Source organism: Triturus cristatus, chromosome 4_1 (genome assembly GCF_964204655.1).
Source record: "Triturus cristatus chromosome 4_1, aTriCri1.1, whole genome shotgun sequence".
NCBI classification, from domain to species: Eukaryota; Metazoa; Chordata; class Amphibia; order Caudata; family Salamandridae; genus Triturus; species Triturus cristatus.
Window position 1 is genome coordinate 428,012,260 of NC_140585.1, and position 19,669 is coordinate 428,031,928.

Below are 19,669 nucleotides of genomic sequence, written 5' to 3' on the forward strand. Positions count from 1 at the left end.
CTTTGGCCAATACGTGCGCGAGCTGAGCCGCCGATGATGACCGCTTCCGGGGGGAGGGGACTGGCGTCTTTAATGAGAAAACCTGTTGGGACAAAGATGGCAGGTTCATTCCACAAATGCTATGCATTGAGATTTTACTAATCAGAGGCCCATCTCCCTCGGGTATTGTAAAATGTGGAGCCTACAAATCACGCAAGATTATATGGTAAGAAGAAGATTTGGAGCAGGCACCTACAGTTCACGTCCTAATCCTTATGTCTTGAAACAGATTGTTCCCTATTTGGAGGCCTTTTCAATGGGGATTTATGGGGGGGCAGCGGACCACAGGGAGGTCTGCCCCCCCTGTGGTCGGCTGCCTCCCAGGTAATTTGGGGAAGTGGAGCAGTCTGATGACTTCTCAAGGGTTGGGTGTTCTTTGGGCCACTTTTGTATCCCAAGGGCTATATATAGTTGGTCATTTTGTATGTGCCAGACACCATTTGGTTAGTAGCGCGGTGGCTGGTACATTGGCAGTGGTCGTTTTTGCCCCACCCCACTCTCCCGTCCCTTATCCTCATCAGTTTGGGAGAGGTCCTCGTTAGTATGTGGGGGGGTGGGAGGGGTGTGTCAGTCTAGATTCATTAGAACTGGTGCACAGAGGTTATTGGTTGTTAATGAGGGATGTCGCTTTGGAGCATATATGGTTAGGATAGAAGTTACCATTGTTTAACAAAGTTTATTCTTGTTGACAGCGCCAATTCAGGCTGAAAGGGAATGGATATATTAGTTCCACCTGGATGCCACAGGAAGTTCAAGTTTATGTAGGAAGTATACTCGAGTAGTGGGTAATTGTTGTAGTGAATGGTTGGGGAGTTTACAAGTCTCACGGTTACACAGATCTGGAGCAGGTACAATATTACTCTATTAAGTTGTTGTGTCGGGGAGGGAGATTTTAGGAGAAGGGGTAGCTTAAAATAAGTGAGATAATTTGTAAAGTGAGATTTTAGTTTTGTCAGCCAAAGGCCTAGATTGTTTTCTGATGTGCACCTGTTACAATAAAGCAGCCTTTTCCACACAATTCTGGTGTCAGTGGTCTGTGCTGCTGCCCCTCTTCCCCGGTGCACAAATACCCACATTTTTGGATCTGTATTCAGCCCACAAGAGGGGGCTACGGTGACTTCTTTAGTACTTCAAACATTTTACCTCATATTAGCAGGTATAATCTTGCCAGAGTGAATATACAAAGACTAGAAACCAAATTTTGATAGTGAAAAGGATATTAGCCTCTGATCTTCGATATTGGTTTCCAAAAGAAAGTAAAAAAGAAAGTCGAAGTGGAAAAAGAAATGAAAGAAAGAAAACAAGAAAGAAAATAAGAGTAAAAAAAGGAAAATAAGAGTAAAAGAAGGAAAGTACTTTTTTTTTTTTTGGGTTGGTTTTAATTAGCGCGAACTCGACCCAAAGGTATCAGAGCGCTTTACATGAGCACCAGTTGAGTGGCAGACAGACACATTCATTTAGTTAGGCATGGGGAGATTACATGATATGCCCAGAATCACAGGATGTTGAGCGTCCCTGCCGAGACTCCAACCCAGTTCCCCAGCTTCGGGGTCGACCGCTCTAGCTGTTAGGCCACATCCTAAGAAGAATAAGCAAAGGGGGAATAAAACAAAAAACAGAAGGAAAGAAAGGATAAATTGTTTAAAGAAGAAAAATAACGAGTAGAGAGCAAAAAATGGGAAAAAGAAGGAAAGATAGAAAAGGAGATGACAAGAAGAATGAGTGAATGAAAGAGCGAAAAACAAGAAAACAGTCTGAGTAATAGGAATGGCTATTTGTGTTTATTCAGGCACTGCATGGACTTAATATGTATTAAGTTTACATAAGAAGTATAATATCGATGTAAACTAGAAGGTAAACAGTATTGTCTCTGTCCAGCATGCTTTGAAGTGGTTGTTTCTACCTACAGGAGTGTGTTATGAAAGGCCAAAAAATAAATACAAGTTCAGACACAGCTTGGGACATAGTTTCAGTGTTCTGAAGGACAGGCATGTAAAGGGGGGCAACATACCCTTTGCATTAAAAACATGCGACTGCCACAGTTTGGCTCTCCTGAGAGTGCCCTGAGTAGCGGAAGTGAGATGCGCCCTCCCTATGACTCATGTTCATCTACCAGCACATCTATAGCCTGTGAATGAAATTTTTATCCTGTTGCTTGCTTTGAAGTAGCCAAGCACAGAGAATACTGTTTTTTAAAAATAGCATAATGATAAAAAAAAAAACATCATACATTCCTAAGCAACTCTGACTGAAGACGCAAAGCAGCACAAATCAGAATTATGATTGTAATTGTCACTGAACCTCAAGTGTCAGTATGTGCAGCACCCCCATTTTAACATTTTAATCAGTGAATATTAAACATTTCCAGAGAATTTTACAGGATCAGTCACCCTATTTTTATTAGTTACTAACTCCTTCATTTTTACCTGCGACGCGTAATGCTGTGGTTACTTACCGGTAATTGCATTACTCCGAGTCCTTCTCTCACCGTGAGGACTCACTAAATGAGGCCCGGTGTTGGTGTTAATGAAACATTATATTTTCAGAGCGTCTTACCATGCGCTGTGTGTCCCTCTAGTTGGCGCAGTTTGAGTAGGGCGGTTGAAACGGCAGCTCCCCATCCATGTGCTAGGCTGGGGTGAGGAGCATTACAGTAAGCACATCACACTGCAGGAATGCTCTCCACATTGGAGCATACTGACTTTCCATATGCATCAGTGCAGTGCATGAGATACATGAAAGCAAAGCCCAGCAAAGGCTTCTACAGAGGCAAGATCCCACGGGATGAGATTTGGTCACTACAGAAACATGAACTACTGCTACCAATGCGGTCTAAGCAAGGAAACGCTATGACTGGCAAGGTATCCCCAAAGCAATGTAATATCCAGTATAATATAGACGAGGAACAAGATATTGTACCAAAAGGGAAATATGTACAGGGTGCACTGTTCAAATAAATCCTGGCTCACATCTGAGATGTTTTGGGATTTGACTCTATACCTCAACGTTCAGATGAGGAATTGAATGCTCCATATCACAGAGAGGAGGACAGTCTCCCTTTTCATGAAGTCTCGGGAAACATCTTCAGGAAAGAGTGTAAATAAATAGATATAATGTACTTTCCAAGCTTCTTGAATAAGAGATATCCTTTTCAGGACTTTGATGAAGATTTTCCCCAGGCGCCTAAAGTAAACACAATACTGTACTGTATTTTGAAATTGGAATTAGTTGGCACGTTGTTACCCTGTCCAAGTAGCGACCCTTCTTCCTAGTCAGGATAAAGGGGTTACACTTCTGAAATTACCCCTGCTCACCCCCTTCATAGCTTGGCATGAGCAGTCAGGTTTATCGCAGAGGCAGCATGTACAGCAATTGCATATAACTAGGACACCACACCAGTATTTGAAAAAAGCCAATATTTATCTGTGTAAATCAAGACCAAAACGATAAAAATCCAACATACAATTATTTAAAATTTTGATAAGGCAAAAATAGACATTAAAAACAGTTCCTTGAAGTCGGTAGCTTCGTCCGGGGGTATCAGGGCATCGTGAACAAACAAATCCAACAGTTCTGGCTGACTGCGGTGTCGTGGGCCAGCTACGGTTTCGGGAAGACCAGCAAACAGTACATTCAGAAATGCAGGGCATCTGGGACCTTGCGATGAGCACTGAAGAGTCGGCGTCGGTTCCGGAGGTCGTGCAGTAGTCATCGGCCCCTTGAAGTCCCGTGTTGGAAAATCGAACTCTGTGCAGTTGAAGGAGGGCGCGCTGGCAGGTGTCGGGAATGCGGTGTGGCATGCCGTGCCCTCAGGTCGTAGTGCAGGCAGTGGCTCAGTGATGGCGTCTGGTGGCATTGGTGAGACCACGGTACGAAGTTGCTCATCACGGTGCTGGTGGACAAATAAATGGGAGTCGATGGCGCCGATGTCAGTGGCCCAAGGCTGTGGTGGGGGACAGGGCGTTGTGTGGTTTAACGTACACACAGTGCCCCGAAACCATAGTGCAAGCAGCGGCATCGATGTTGGCATGGAGTGTCAGACAGCGTGAGACCAAGGTTGCGATGAGAGATGCAGCAGTGCCACCTGCGGTGCCTTCAGGTCACTGAGCCAGCAGCGGCATCTTTGATGGCCTTTGGTTGCTTTTTCTTATGTTGCAGCACAAAACACACAGTTCCTGCTACTGGTAACAGATGAATTTGAAGCCTTTGCAATTCCTGAGACTTCTTGAACAGAGGGCAAGTTCTACCTCAAGTCCTTGGAGAAACTCAGGAAAATAAGATGCAGAAATTCCAGTCTAGTCCTTTCACTGCCCAAGGCAGAAGCAGCCACTACAGGCAGACACAGCAAAGCACATAGCAAAGTGTCAGTCTCTCCTCAGAGCTTCTCCAGCTCTTGTTCTTGGCAGGTTCCTTGAGCCAAAAGAGTTCTGAAGTTCTGGGTTCAGGACCCCAATAATTATACAACATATCCCTTTGAAGCTGGCACAAACAAAGTTCCACTGGCATACATGAACCAGTTCTGCCAGGCCCAGGCCAGGTTTAGTCCAGTAGGTGGAGACAGTTTTGTGGAAAGCAGCCACAGTGCATTCAGGTGCAAGTGGCAACTCCTCCCACTACTCTAAATGCAGCCAAGCCTATTCACCCGGGCTATGAGTCACCCAGGAAAGGCAGGGCACACCTCAACCCCCACTGGTGTCTGTCTAGTGTGAATGCACAAACCAGCCCCTGCCAGTCTTAAAAACCCAGACAGCGACTACACAACACACAGAGACACATAGATGGTTAGAAAAGAAAATACCCACTTTCTGAAAATGGTATTTTCAAACACACTATATCAAAATCATTGTTACTAAAATATATATTTTTAAATCCTGAGTTCAGGCATATTAAACTCCATTTCATTATCTTATCCTAAGGGAGAGTTATGCTTGTAAAAAGTAACAAGGCAACGTCCATGTTAAGCCTACAGGACAGACAGACTTTCAATAGTAAAAACGAAATTGACTGTATTTCACTATCAGGACATGTAAGACACACCAGTACATGGACTACCTTTCTCATACAATGCACCCTGCCCATGGGAGTACGTTGGGCATACCTGAGGGGTGCCTGACATGTAAGAAAAGGGAAGGTTAGGGCATGGCAAGTGGGTGCACTAGCCAGGTCGACATGGCAGTTTAAAACTGCGCACAGACACTGCAGTGGCAGGTCTGAGACACCTTTAAAAGGCTACTTATGTGGGTGGCACAATCAGTGCTGCAAGCCCACAAGTAGCATTTGATTTACAGGTCCTGGGCACACACAGTGCATTGTACTAGGGACTTACAAGTAAATCAAATATCCCAAACATGATACAATTTACAGTAGGAGCATTTGCACTTTAACACTGAACAGCAGTGAGAAAGTTCACAGAGACACTAAACCAGCAGAACCAATGTCCAGAACACCTTCAGAACTGGCAGGGCAGAAAGCAAAAAGACAGGGGAAACACGCCAAAACATGCCAGGTCTAACCGTTCTTATGATAAATATGCATCACATACCTTCCTAAGTAGATCCATGCACTTTTTTATAGTCTACAAGAGGGCTCTGACCCTACAGCCATCCTGGGAAATAAAGAACTATTTACAAAATGTATTTATCAGATGCAACTTTTGAGTCGTTATGGTCATCTGCAACTCCTGCAGCAACAGCCATGTCTGTGTGGGGCATTAAGTCTTAGAAACTCGATGATGGGCAGAGATCACTTATTTACTGCTTTTCCTTTTCAGGACTATATAATTTCGTCCTGAGCCAAGGTTTATGCCAGGCTTGCTCAAAGTATGCAAAACCTTTTGGGGCTGAGCCAGTGGCAGAGGAACTGCACTTGCCAATAAATCCCAGTTCCAGCAACCTCAACAATTCCCAAAGGAATGACTATATGGAAGGGGTAGTTGGAGGAAGAATAGCAAACGTCTTTTACCAGTGGCCGAAGTTAATAAAAGATGGTTGGTCCTCTCAGCTGTTTATAATGGCTATTTTATAGAGCTAGAAGAGCAAATTCTATTTTATAGTTAAAACATCCTCCAGGCTCTCTTTTCTAGAAACTCCCCATTCCTAAATCAGATGTGAAGAAAAAAAACTATTGAGGTGGATATCTGACCTACAGGACAAAGGAGCAATCACAGTAGTCCCTTTTCCATAGAGACATAGAGGGATTTATTCAGTTCTATTCCTAGGCCCTTGGCTGGGTGGCAGCTTCTGTCCAGTATTGGATCTGAAGTTTGTGAACTAAATTGTTAAATGCTCAACTTTCATGATCACAACAGTAAGCAGTGAGTTCACAAATCACGAAGGGAGGTTTCCTAATGACTTTAGATCTCTAGATTGCATACTTTCACATCTCTATCCACTGGAAAAGTCATTGGTTTCTTCACTTTGCTGTAGTATGCATGAACTATAACACACTTCCCTTTGAGCTCTCCCCAGTTACAAAGGTATTGGCTCCTGTTGTACCATTATTGAATTTGAAGGATTTTAAAATCTACCAATATTTTGATGGTTGATGCATTTCTGCATCATCTTTTTCAAAGGGACAGAGTGATGTGAAGAGAGCGTGCAGCGGTCTCTAAAGCCAGCATTTCATTCTCAGCTGGAAGTCGTCAAACCTTGTTCCAGCACATGAAAGACTATTCATAGGTGTCATATTCAATGTAGAGGAAGACACGGTCTTACTTCTGGACAATGTTCGTCATCTGACTTCCCTGTCTCAAACTCCTGCCAACCAGGTTGAAAGTTCAAGGGTTAATGGTGGCTTCATCATCAACAGTTCCCTGGGCTGACCATCACTTGAAACCTCTTTTTGGTCACTTATTAACCCGCTGGGCACCAGAGACACAAGACTACAAAGCTATGGTTTCAATCCTCGAATAATTTATGATCTTGAATGGTGGTTTGTTCTCGAAAAACTTCAAACAGGGATTTAGATGTCTCCACCTACTTCCATATTTGTAACCACACCTGCAAGTCAGAAGGGATAGGTGCTGCTTTGGAAAAAAAGGAAAAACAAGGAGCATGGTCACAAACAGAATTCCTCCACTCCCCGAACCGGGTCAAAATCCCCTCATGGACTTGCATCCCAGATAAAGGGGTAATCAATGATCAGGACAGACCATCAAGCCATTAGAAGCTACATAAAATCAAAATGGGGGAAACAAAGGTAAAAGCTCAAGCCTTATTTGCAAGAAACATCTTTATGTGGGCAGAGACTCACCTTTTTCACTAAAACGCAGTGTATGATCAGGAAATTGACAATTTCCACAAAGTTTCACAGAGTCAGAATTTGCCGCCTTCTGTCAATTACCAACCGAGGAAGGAGGCTTTCAGACAGATCATAGCAGTCTAAGGCGATCCAGGGCACGATCTGTTTGCATCACCATTTAATGCTCTCCTTCAGCCTTACTGCACAGAGACACAGAGTCAGGAATCTGGGGGGAGTGGGCGGCTCTATTGAGTCCTTGGCCAATAGCACTTCTTTATGCTCTTCCTCCCATTCCATTTCTCCAGAGGGTGCTTCAGAAGATTCAGGAGGAGAAGACATCCAGCATTCTGATCTGTCCAGACTGGCCAATTAGACCATGTTTTCCAACATTAGTTAAGATGTCAATAGGACAGTGTCTACACCTTCCCTTTCATCCATCTACCCTGCCCTTCCATCAGTTACCTACAAATTACTGAAAATGCTTTGGTTCACAACTTGAATACTGAAAGGGAGGTTTACAAAACTTGAGATGTTCAAACAAAAAAGTAGCAATTGCCACAGAGTAATCCAGAAAGCCAGCTACTTCATCCAAATACAATAGAAAATTGAAAAACCTTTCAAAATGTGTGCACAGGGAATTAACCAGCACTTGTGACTGTTGAAATATTCTTCTGAAAGAGGGTTTCCAGAGGGGTTTATTCCCATCAAAAGTCTTATTTATGTACCAATGGACAGCCACTAGGTATTTCAGAGAATCCTTGGAAACGTTTTCTAAACTGGGCCCATTTGTGAAAAGATTGTTGATGAGTTTTAGGCTTAAAAGTCCAGTTTCCACTACAATTCGTCCTGCTTGTTATCTTCCCATGGTTTTGAAGGGTTGCAGATATCTCCCTTTGAAGCTCTAGACATGGGACCAATTCAATGGCTGCCAGCAAAATTGTTTTTTTCTAGTGGCCCATCAGCAAAAAGAATGGGTGAGATAGGGGATTCTTTTGTCATCTTTTCCTAAAATAAGATCATTTACGGGCAGATTGGTCTTGAGGTTGAATCCTAAATTTAAACTAAAGGTCAGTCTCAATTTTAGTCGTGTCAAGAGGTTATCTTCTCAGTCCTTCATGCAGATTATGCTTCAGATCCTCCCTTATTATCAGACATAATAGGAGCACTTCTAATATATTTAGTGACCACAAAAGATTTGAGACATTGTTAATCTTTTATTGTCTCTTATGGTCCGGGTAATAAGTGCAAAAAGCCAGCTAATTCAACATTGAGAAGGTGGGTGCCGCAAGCTATTGTTCAGGGCAGGTTTACAAGAGGAGTTGTTGCATCTTGGGCTGAAGTAAATGGTATGCAGCTATTGGGAATCTGCAGAACAGCAGCAAGGTCTAATATCAATACCTTTATAAAACATTATCGATTAGATATTGGAAATGTTAAATCTGTTAACTTTGAATCTGAAGTCTTAAACACTTTTATGCAGTGAATGACAGTGGATTTGGCTACTGGCCATTAAATCAGAATTAAGCATCTGTAAATGTGACTGGCTTAGTGCCCATGGAAAGCAAGATGTTTGGGATATTACCTCAGCTTGTTAGGACTGCGACGGGGAGAACAGGTGAAGGGAAATTATTTCATTACTTCCTGGTACCCTTCATTCCCTGATGGTCCTCCTTGTAACAGTCCTATATTCCCTCTCTCCCAGCTTCACTTTACTTGGCATAATGTTGATCTTGAATAATAAATGTAAGAAGGGGAGGGAGCCTTTAAAGGCATTAAGCGTATTCTGTAATTAAAACAGAAAAAAACTTGTATACAGCACTGTCATGAGAGGGGCGGGTCGCTCTCTCCTTGTTAGGACTGTAACAGAGAGGACTATGGATCAGTAACAAGAAGATTAGTGGTATGTAATTAAACCATTACATTGCATACCCGGCTATACCTTGTTTTCTGTGCACTACATTATATTTTGTGTAAGGACATGTGTTCAGAGCAGTGCTTGTCTTTTTGGGATTCAGAATTCCTGAACTCTACCTGGAAATACTGATAGGTTTCAGAGTGACCTTCATAAAATGAGTGTGAAGTAAAAGAATAAATGTCTGCATCCGTTGAGCATCGGCAGCATCGAATCGAATCCATCTGCAGTGATCACAATGCACCTCAAAGAATGCAATGAAGAGGCGCGCAGCACATGGTTTTAGGAGGTTGTATGACTTTACAACGCATTCCGTTGTAACGCATGCCTTTACCAGGCATGCGTTACAATGCAAATGCCATCACCACACATATCCTTTACCACGAAAATGCCTTTAACACGCACACTTTTACAACGATTTTCGTTGTTAAATTATGCATGTTAATGGCATTTTCATGTTAAAGGATATCACACATAAAATCTACCCTTTAAATTTACCCCTGTGTGACACCACCCCTTCATTCCCCCTTACCTCTCCTCTCCTCGATTCTCCTTGGTGACGTTGCACGTCGTTAAGAGGAAGCGGAAGTGTCCTTCCGTTTCCTCTAACGACGCCGATTGCCTCCACATCTCTTTCTTTAAATGATGGAAAAAGGTGCTGTTTTTTTATATTTTATTTTTGGGGTGCCCCCCCAAGCCCTCTTTTTTAATCCCATGCTTTTTTTTGGGGGGGGGGGGGGGAGACCCCCAACCCCCCCTTTTTTTCTTTTAACTTTAGCACACATGCCTTTACTACGAATTTCGTAGTAAAGGTATGCGTGGTAAAGGCTTTTCGTTGTAACCACGCATGCGTTGTAATGCATGCGTGGTTATGGTTATGCGTGGAAACTGCCGCGTTGTAGTGGCCGTTTCCCGTTTTAGGAGAGGCTTGGGATGTGGAGGAGAATTCTATAACTGCAATACTATGTGGCGCTCAGCGCCCCCCCTGTGTAAGTTCACAAAAGTCCCGTGCTGCTCAAAAAAGAATGACACAGGTCACCGTCTTGTAACATGTATAACAACAAAATAGGATAGTGTTGGGATATTCAATTCATAATTCAAATTAAATTATAATGGGCTCATGAATTGACCATTATGACCCGGATGTTCAGCATCAGGACCAAGTTTGTAAAATAATGCTGAACACAGAATGGAAAAAAGCTGATACTATAAATAACTCAGGTGGGCTCCATCTTGAAACCTCAAAGGTAACTCGCAACTGGGCCACATGTATGTGAAACACCAAACGAGTCAAAAGGTATCTGGGTTTATTGCATAAATACTGAGGAAAAAAATATATATCAGGATATCAGTGTGTCATAAGGTACATCGGCACCGCCTCCTAACATATCATGTTTACATATCTCACTGAATATTGTCTACTCTTTCAGTTTACCGTTATATATTTTTATGTTCTCGCTATATACCTCGTGTTATCAATGTTGTACTTATTCTGTAAAGTGCTACGTTGTCATGAATGTAAGTGCCAAGATGCCCTCTCCGTTCACTACCTCGGGAGAATTCTGTGCCTCTACTCTCCTCACCCTCGCGACTCCCTACCATAACTACCTCTGAACTTGCTGCATTCATTTATCCTACTGTCTTTTGGAATCTTCTTGTGGCAATGCTGCTATGTATCTTTATTGTCGCTTTTTGTAACTTGGGTTCTTGCTACGATTGTGTTTATTTGTCCCATTTACTTTTTTTTTATTACCCTTACTATATATCTCTATCTACTCTCTATGTATCGCATGTTATTGTTGTTGTGCGTACTCTGTAAAGCACTCCGATACCCTCGGGTCAAGTTCGCGCTATATAAAACTAACATATAAATACATAAATAGGGGAGTAAAAACAGGACTCAAAATCCTCAGTGTGCACATGTAGGATTTACCAGTCATACTGATTGGGGCATAAAAGAATATGTCTTCATGCTCAAGGAGATCACTCTTTGTCCGGCATCATCAGTTTCGCCTGGATCTAAAATTCAGATCTTAAAAAGGTTAACAAGACCCCTCCTCTGGGTGCCTTTGTGAGACCTCATACTAATCAGCTTTTCACCCAGTTTGCGCAAAGCACCACAAGGTGAGGGATGATAGCAATTCCCCACATTCTTTAATATAATGAACTTATTCAAGCACTTGCTGTTGATTGCAGGTCCATCTACTTCTGTGACACACCGTTGCAAGAAAGGTTAACTGGCATGGATGCATGCTAGCACACTCCATACCAAAGTATGCCAGGACATGCTTCTGTACCAGTGTTTAGTTCTTGCCTACAGACCAACTGTATCCAAAATGTAATAAGAGTGGGCTTTGGGTCTGTTCCTTGCTCATCATTCAGTGAGTTTCACGTCTGTCTTAATTCCCTCCTGCCGATTCAATGGCTTCCTCACTGTTCTTGTGTTTGTCTTACCCAAGGAGCATTTTAATCTCATCCTATTTTCGTTGGATAAGTTGCATTCTTCGCCTACAGCTATCTGGACCTTTCACTGTAGTTTATAAGGTACATTTTTTCTCCCTCTCACCTTGGTCTCCCTGCTCCTGCTCTCCTTCCTGCCACCCTTACTCTCATTATTTAAAATGTTCTTTCTCCTCTAGTGCACTCTTGCTCTCCATGCTCCGTTCAGCATCCGCCACTTGACTGATAGGTACTCATCCTGGACGGCATGTTACACAATTCAAAGATGGTTGCGCTGCCGCGTGCATGCATCGGCAACCAACTTGGAATGCTTTTGGCTTTCATTATAAAAAAGCATTCCAGGATGGCTGCCCACGAATGAACATTCATGGCGACATCTTGGAATGCTTTTTTATAAAGTATAACAAAAGGCATTCCAAGATTCCGGCCATGCTTCTCCACGTATCCACACACATGAATATTAAACTGATATCTGCCACAGACCTGAGAGTCAAATTCTACATTGCCTTCTGACAAGTGGACTGGAGGTTTTAGTGAGGTTCACTAGTGTACATAAGTTATGTTGTGACTATATGGATGAACACCCAACCCCATAATCCCATAGGCACACATAGGTAGGGTAGGTAACTGGACAGTTTGCCTGTAGTGGGTCAGTTACTAACAGGTTGACATTTCCCTCTGCCTGCTTGGAGGCATAATGCAGTTAGGCCAGCCTCGCGGCAGCACGGGCTGCAGCGGGTAGGATAAGAACATAGATTTCTACACAGCACTTGTGACTGCGACCTGCTCCGAAGGCATCAACCATGAAAAGAGCTTAAAATATTCAGAGGTTCAAAGAGGAAACATGTAGTGGAATCTGCCGTAACAGATGTGAGTACCCATGTTATGGTTTAATGGAAGGAGTAAGCAGTGCATTCATCCTCCATTCCTTTACAACAAGTGACGGGTGAATCCATCAAAGATGTGTGTTTCATGATGTTATACATATGTGTTCTACATATGTGAGTATACCCCTGAGGCACAAACAGATATGGAGGAATAGAGTGCTGTATAGAAATGAGTAGGGGATGTCAGGGCGAAGCAAGTGTTGCTTGCTTATGTGATAAGGATTTCTCATCACGTCACTTCTGAGGGCGTGGGTAATTAGAACAGATATGCATGTATGCGGAATTTTAAACCTACAGTTAAGAACCATTCACATAATCTTCAAAATATGCGAGACATATATGAGAGATCAAAGTACAAAAGATGTCAGTCGAACTGGGCATTTTTCTGAGTATTCAAATTATGCAAATTAACATTACACGCTTATGCAAATCAGTGCCTCTTTTGCACCCTTGGCGGTGGCAGTATTTTCTTTTTTTAAGTCTCGTCTGCACGCAGCACATATGCGCTGACGGCTGGCAACGATCTATTGCGTCTATAAAAATAAAACTCTAAAACGGCCATTTAAGCCTGCCCATTACTTACCATTCGTTGGCATCATTATCACTCTTCGTAGCTGCTTTCTAATTGGATGTGCGTTTGAGGCGCCACTTCCTGCATCACTTCCTCTTGTTTGTGTGGAGTGTGGACCAAGTATAGAATGATTTTTGTTGACTAGTGTCCCTCTGCTGCCCGCGCTTTGATTGCAGAACTATTCCTTCATTTTTTACCCAAAGGTATTTGAGCACTTTACAAGAACGCCAGATACATTACACAAGCTCACATTCATTTTGTTAAGTAGGCAGGGGAGATTAAGTGATTTTCCCAGAATCACAGGATGTTGAGCCATCGTTCCCAAGTCGGCAGCTCTGGCTGTAGCGCCAAATCCTTCTCCCCCCCTCAATCCACCCCGCCACCCACTTCTTCTCCATTTTGCTTCTTAGGACAGCTTGCATTAGGTTAGGAAACAAGCACTGGCAAAGCCAATAGCTGTCACCTATGCTAGTTCTGTTGACTTTATCAATGTTTTTAGACATGTTGTACAGCAGCCCACCTGCTGTGCAGCATGGCTGAAAGTGTTAACAAATATGCTATGATGCTGTCAATGCTAGCTGAGTCATAGCGCTTTTTTTTAACCATGCTGCATAGCAGCATCACAGCTGGTACAACATGGCTTAAAAAAACATTGAAAGGCCAAATAGTAGAGATATTTGGCTTTGCCAATGTTTTCTTTGCCATGTTGTACAGCTGCATGGATGCTAGTTGAAAGTAAAAACAAAAAAATGCTGAAAGCGGCCAGCATAACACTTTATTTTTAGCCATGTTGTGCAGCAGCTGTGCTGCTGTTCATCATGGCAAAACATTCGACCAAGCCAATAGATCTTGCATAGGCGAGACCTATTGGCTTTGCCAATGCTTCTCTTTTATCAGAGGTAAGTACTCCAGATATCTGATGGTGATCTGTATGACACGAGGCGACAAGCCTACCGCCTACTTTGGGAAAGTTGCAAATTATTTTGCAGCACGGATGTAGGGCATAAGCGGCTTTGTCAGTTTGAAAGTATCGATATGTGCTAACTGTGAGCTACTCTATGGGTATGATTTCAACTCAGTAGTGCAAAGCATAAGAGACATTTTTCTTTCATATACTGAAGTGCAGCCCATGAACATTAGCAGTAACACAGATTAACCAAGTTTGACTGACTGCATTTGCAGTTTTCATTCGTTCACTTGTAACTGCCATAAATGAATAATGTTGGCAATAAATAGAATCATACAAGTGATTTTGTAGTGCATAATGTGCCTGAGTTAAAGGCACTATAGATAGCACACAAGTGTCAGAACACCCAGTCATTCCACCAAACAGATGCCCATCTTGCACCCACAATTGCTTCACAGCTATAATACACTACCAATATGTGATTATGAATTCATTTAACCAAGTCAGATTATTACTTTAATATAACGGATTCCTTGGGACTGTGTCCTTTTTAGAGGAAATACAATTTGATGCTGAAGCATTTGGTATTCTTTAAATAAATTTAGCACAGTGCAGCAAGCCATAAATATTAGATAGGTGTTCCTGCAGGATACCCAAACCTGCATTTCTATTGCTTACTTAATACATTATATATAGCTGCTTATTTTTTCATAAAAGCTAAGTCCACTGCTAGACTGGTATATTTCAAATGCATGGGGTTCTTCTTTTCCAATAGGATTTGTTTATTCTGTGCCTGCGGCAGAAAACCTCAGGAAAACAGAAGCTACATGTGCCCGTTCTTAGCTTTTCCATGGCTTCTATGGACCTGCACCATTTATGTGATACAGTACGACGGTTTCTTTGCTACAGGCATGCATACCAAGTATTATGCATCTAAATGTGCACAAAGGTCTTTTAAGGTGCAATAACAGCACCATCTGGCAGCAGATGGACATTTTGTTGGCCTGCATAGATTTTGCTATGCAAACAAAGTCTGTCACATCCTTGCGTGGAACTAGATTGACACACTCGCACTTGGCAGAGTTTCATCATTATCCCATGTCTAAGTCTATACCTTATTCTTATTTACTATTCTCTGTTCACCCGATGATTGCGTAATAGTGCACACCCGAGGCACCATAAGTCGAAAACGTTATCCCATACTTAAACATGCTTAATATGTCTTCTGCCTAGCTCCAGAGTAAAAAGAAAAACAAACGTGGATATATATACTCTCATAGGTCATAAGAGTAAACCACCAACAATCATATTTGGTAGGGGTGTGATGTGGGGTAGAGAAATTTTATGACTTCATGCAGATTTCCTTTGAAGAAAAAATGCTAGAATTAAGGGCTCATTGGGTACAAATGAACGCTACCTTAAGAACAAGCATTCCAAATTGAACTGCCTGCATGCTTTGGCAAATCCAATAGTTCTGCAACCACATTTGAAAGGTGAGACCTATTGGCTATGCCAATGTGTGTTTTATATAGTACTTTATACAGCATATCTGCCATGTCTAATCTCTGTGTATTACAAGTCTTACTATTCGGCAAATCAATGTATTTAATTTGCTGACTTCATATGGATGGATAGTTGATTTGGCCTGCTGAGAATCTAACTTGTGACCTGCAGGTGCTGCAAACATAAATGGCGAGCTCACTGAGCTATCCAATGTCAATTTGTTGAACAAATGTTTTTTTAACTTTATCAGCATTTAAAACAAAAGTATATGCGTTTAATAAAGTGGGTTATAGATGCGAAGGATGAGGGACCTTCACAAGTAATAGCTGTCTACTGGGAGCATAGTTTCCTATTGTAGCACTTGACTCTCTCAGAGTAGCGAGGCAGAGCAGCCTAAAGCCTACTAAGGGTGGGCGACAATTTCCGTTCCACTCGTGGAAATTGTGAAATTTCGACATTTTCGCGTGTTCGTGGAGATTTTTTGCAGTTTCGCGAAATTTTGCGAAAGGCAGTTTCGCAAGTTCCGCCCACCCTTAAAGCGTACCCAAAGGAGGTGGAGTGGGCTAGTGATCTAGTCTAAAGGCATGAAACAAGCAACACCCACTGAATCATTGTCCAATCAGGGCTCTTACTTATAGAAAAGGAAATAACTTCATTACACACACTACTCAATACTACGCACGCATTAAATTACCAATACATACATTATGGTAGGTTGAAATACCTATGGTTATACCCTCCTAACAGTTCACCCCCACCCCAGCAAGCATTCAACCTAAATCACAATGCCCCACACATATAATGGATACAATATCATAGGGACAAGTTGACAAAAAACAGGCCTACTGGTCTATCGAAGTGTCATCACATTAATAAAAGAACTATGTCAAAGTAACTCTATGCAACACCATTTGATTATTATGGATGGTAACGTATGACAATGACGCTGATTAAGGCCTGTCATAACTCAGTGTTACCCTTGTGATCGTCAATAAAACATTTCAAAACATTTCAATGACCTTCATTAAAACATTTAAGGTTTCACTGTTTGCTTGGGTTTGTCAATTAAGACTTTCAATGGTTTCCATTAAAACACATGATTTACTTTCACTGTTTGCCATTGTCAATGAAGCATTTCAGTTTCAATATGCTGTGTACAGCAGTGTGTATTCTACTTTAACCATGCTATAAGGCAGCCTTCAGGCCGACCAATAGGAATCCTCGCGCTCCAGAACCATCAGGCTGAATCCCAAGCTCCAGGGGTACTTAGATATTGGCGACCTTCACCTGGGGTCATCAGTGTAACTCCTGGAAGACTTAAGGAAAGGATTTCCAACCAATGTGGAGTTACTTTTGTAGGGTTCTTGCATCCCTGTCAGCCCCCTAAATGCCTTGTATTAGTTAGTTGGTTGTGCCCCTGCTGTCTCTGGAACACCACGGAAGCAAAATGTGCAAATTTGTAGTCTCTCACAAGGGTTTGCGGCAAACCTTCACCGACTGGCCTGCATATTTTATGAGGGTCCCCTTGCCGACCTTCATCGCGGTGATCCTTTTTGTCTCGGAGTCCAGATTCCCTCACTCCTCCTGTGGGTCTCCTAGCTTGGGGCAGTCACTTGGCCAAGTGCTGGAGCCCACACATGTATGGTCCAGCCAGCAACCCGCCCGGCCGACACTGTTCTTTGCTGGCATTGGATTCAGTGTCCTTCTACTCCCATGCGTGGTGGAAAGCTGAGGGCGGGCACACCTTGTCTGCACCAGGCACAGGCATGGAGATGGAGAAGTGCCTGGCATAGTCATCTTCTTTGGTCCTGGGAACAGGAGCCCCCAGGGACCAGCTGATGTTGAGTGTGGCGGTGCTCCATGGATGGGCTGGCCTTGGTGTCTTATTGTCATTGCATCGGTTCCTGGAGATGTGGCGGTCTCTGAAACCAAAGTTTCACTGGGGAGAAGGCCATATGCACGTCCAATGTCTTCCTCACGTTTGTTTGCATCAACTCTGGAGTCTTGTCCCTCCTGTGAGATCCTACAGATATTTAGGAGGCCAATGCTAGTTACAGCCCAGCCTGCTTCAGTCGTTCTGAGGGACCAAGCTGTTTCATGCTTTTCTCAAGCCCCAGTGGTATAATTTAGTCAGGGAAGGGCTGGTTTTGCTCTTGGTGGTCATCTCTACCACCAGGGAGGATGTGTTTCTTCAGGCTTTTGCATCTTTAAACATTTGTTTTCTTCCGGGAGCTTGATTTTTACTGTGCCTCCTCCTTGTTCTGTGCCTGTCTCTCCCATCTGGACACCTGCACCTCTAAAGGGCCAGGGGATTCCCTCAATACACCGGCAAGGTAAAGTGCCTTCACCAAATGCACCTTGCAAGTCCCACTGCCTCCTGGTTTGCACATGCAGAGCACCTGGGATAATGGAAGACAGGGACCCTCTTCTTTTGGAGGTCACACTCCTGCTTCACCAGTCCACAGCTGATTCACAACAGCCCTCCAAGGTCCCCTCCAGCAGGTCCATCCTTCTACTGTCTCTCAAAGTGTATAGAGGGGGGCAGCACCACTGCCCCTGAAAAAATAAATCCCAGTCCCTGGATGGCAACTGAAGTCAGAAGTCCTTCAGTCCATCCTTATAGCAAGAGTAAGTACCTTCTCTCTTCCAGGTGGCATTCCTCTTGTATCGCTTCCCCAGGCCTAGACTGCTCTCAAAAGTCACCCTCTTGTATAGGAGTTTTTAAGTGAGGTTGGAAAGTTCTAGAAAGTAGGCACCTTTGCTTTATCCTAGGGTGACACATCATCACTCCACCCGGGGGCGTAGCTTACTCAGTAAGATTGGGGGGTGTGAGCTTAACATTTTCCAATAACGCTGTTATATAATGTTAAAATACAGCATACGACAAGCAGGGTAAATGAGAGAGGCCTAAGGAAGAATAAAAAGGGAGAGGAATGCGGATTGGTAGGAGTACAAAGTGAGAAAGAACAACATTTCTGAGGACTTTCGAAACATACAGAGAGAGTATGCGTGTTTGCAACCAACTATTTATCAGAAAACACATTTATTAGGGGAGTGTAACACTGCAAACACCCCAAGAAGCTACACCCTTGACTCCACCCTATCTCCAACCCTCCTGCACAGCATCTAGGGATATTCCAATAAGGCGAATTGAAGTGGTCTGCAAAAGACCCCTCTGAGAGCTTGAAACCATGCCCCTAACTGCCCCAGTTGCCTGGTCCCTTCCCACCAAACCGTCAAAGGGGAGTCGCTCCTGTATTTGTCTCCAGTGTTCTGGTTGTTTGAGAGAGAACTCGGTTTATTTAGACCATAGTCTTTAAACACAAGTAAGATCTCATAAACAGTAAAACCATACATAAAAAGATCACATGAACAGATAAAACCACCTGATTCCTTAGAACTAATTTAGCTTAATACTTTGTTAAAAGGGGACCGGTAACCACCTTCTTCCCTGGTAGCATCAACACTTTCAATATTAAATACACAGTTAAATAATTAAAATAACCTTAAAAATTATTAATCTGCGGTATTGTTAATACTCTCATTAAAAGGGGATTCATTATCCACATCCTTTCTCATTAGCAGCAGTTGATTAAAACCGTTGGGTCTATAACTGTTCTTTAAGCATTGTTGCTTATATACTCAGAATAAGGGATTTTAAGAATAGATAAAAATGACTACCCTTGCTTAAGTTTATCCCATACAAAACGATGTATGCCTTTCATGTAGCTTCCTAGTGCAATAGCAATGTCAAGACTTATCATTCGTCAGTAACACAATGGCTTGGGCTCGTGACCTTATTACATATTTTAAAAATACTGGGCGTAAAAACAATTTGATCAATTCTAAAACTGTAAGGCAATCCAGCAATATATGCTGGATTCCAGATTTGGTCCCAAGGCCACATTTGCATGTTCCATCTGGATGTAACATCTCTGACTTTATTATTCCCTCCATTAACCATGGGTTAATGCCAATTCGTATCCTTAGCATTTCGCACCTAAGCCCATGGTTTGGCAGAGTTTCTAGATATGGATACCATGCAGCATTTACCCAGGAGTTTATTAAACATTGGACCGATTTTTTCTTCCTCAGGTACTCTAAGTCATTATTCCTTGACTGCTCCATGCCTTGGTACCTGAGAGACGTCT

At 42.8% G+C, this 19,669-nt stretch overlaps 1 protein-coding gene across 10 annotated transcripts in view; it reads right to left on the reverse strand.

Moving 5' to 3' along the window:
- TSPAN9 (tetraspanin 9) overlaps positions 1 to 19,669 on the reverse strand; it is an 828,427-nt gene that overhangs the window by 322,584 nt on the left and 486,174 nt on the right. The gene's annotated exons all lie outside the window — the stretch shown is intronic.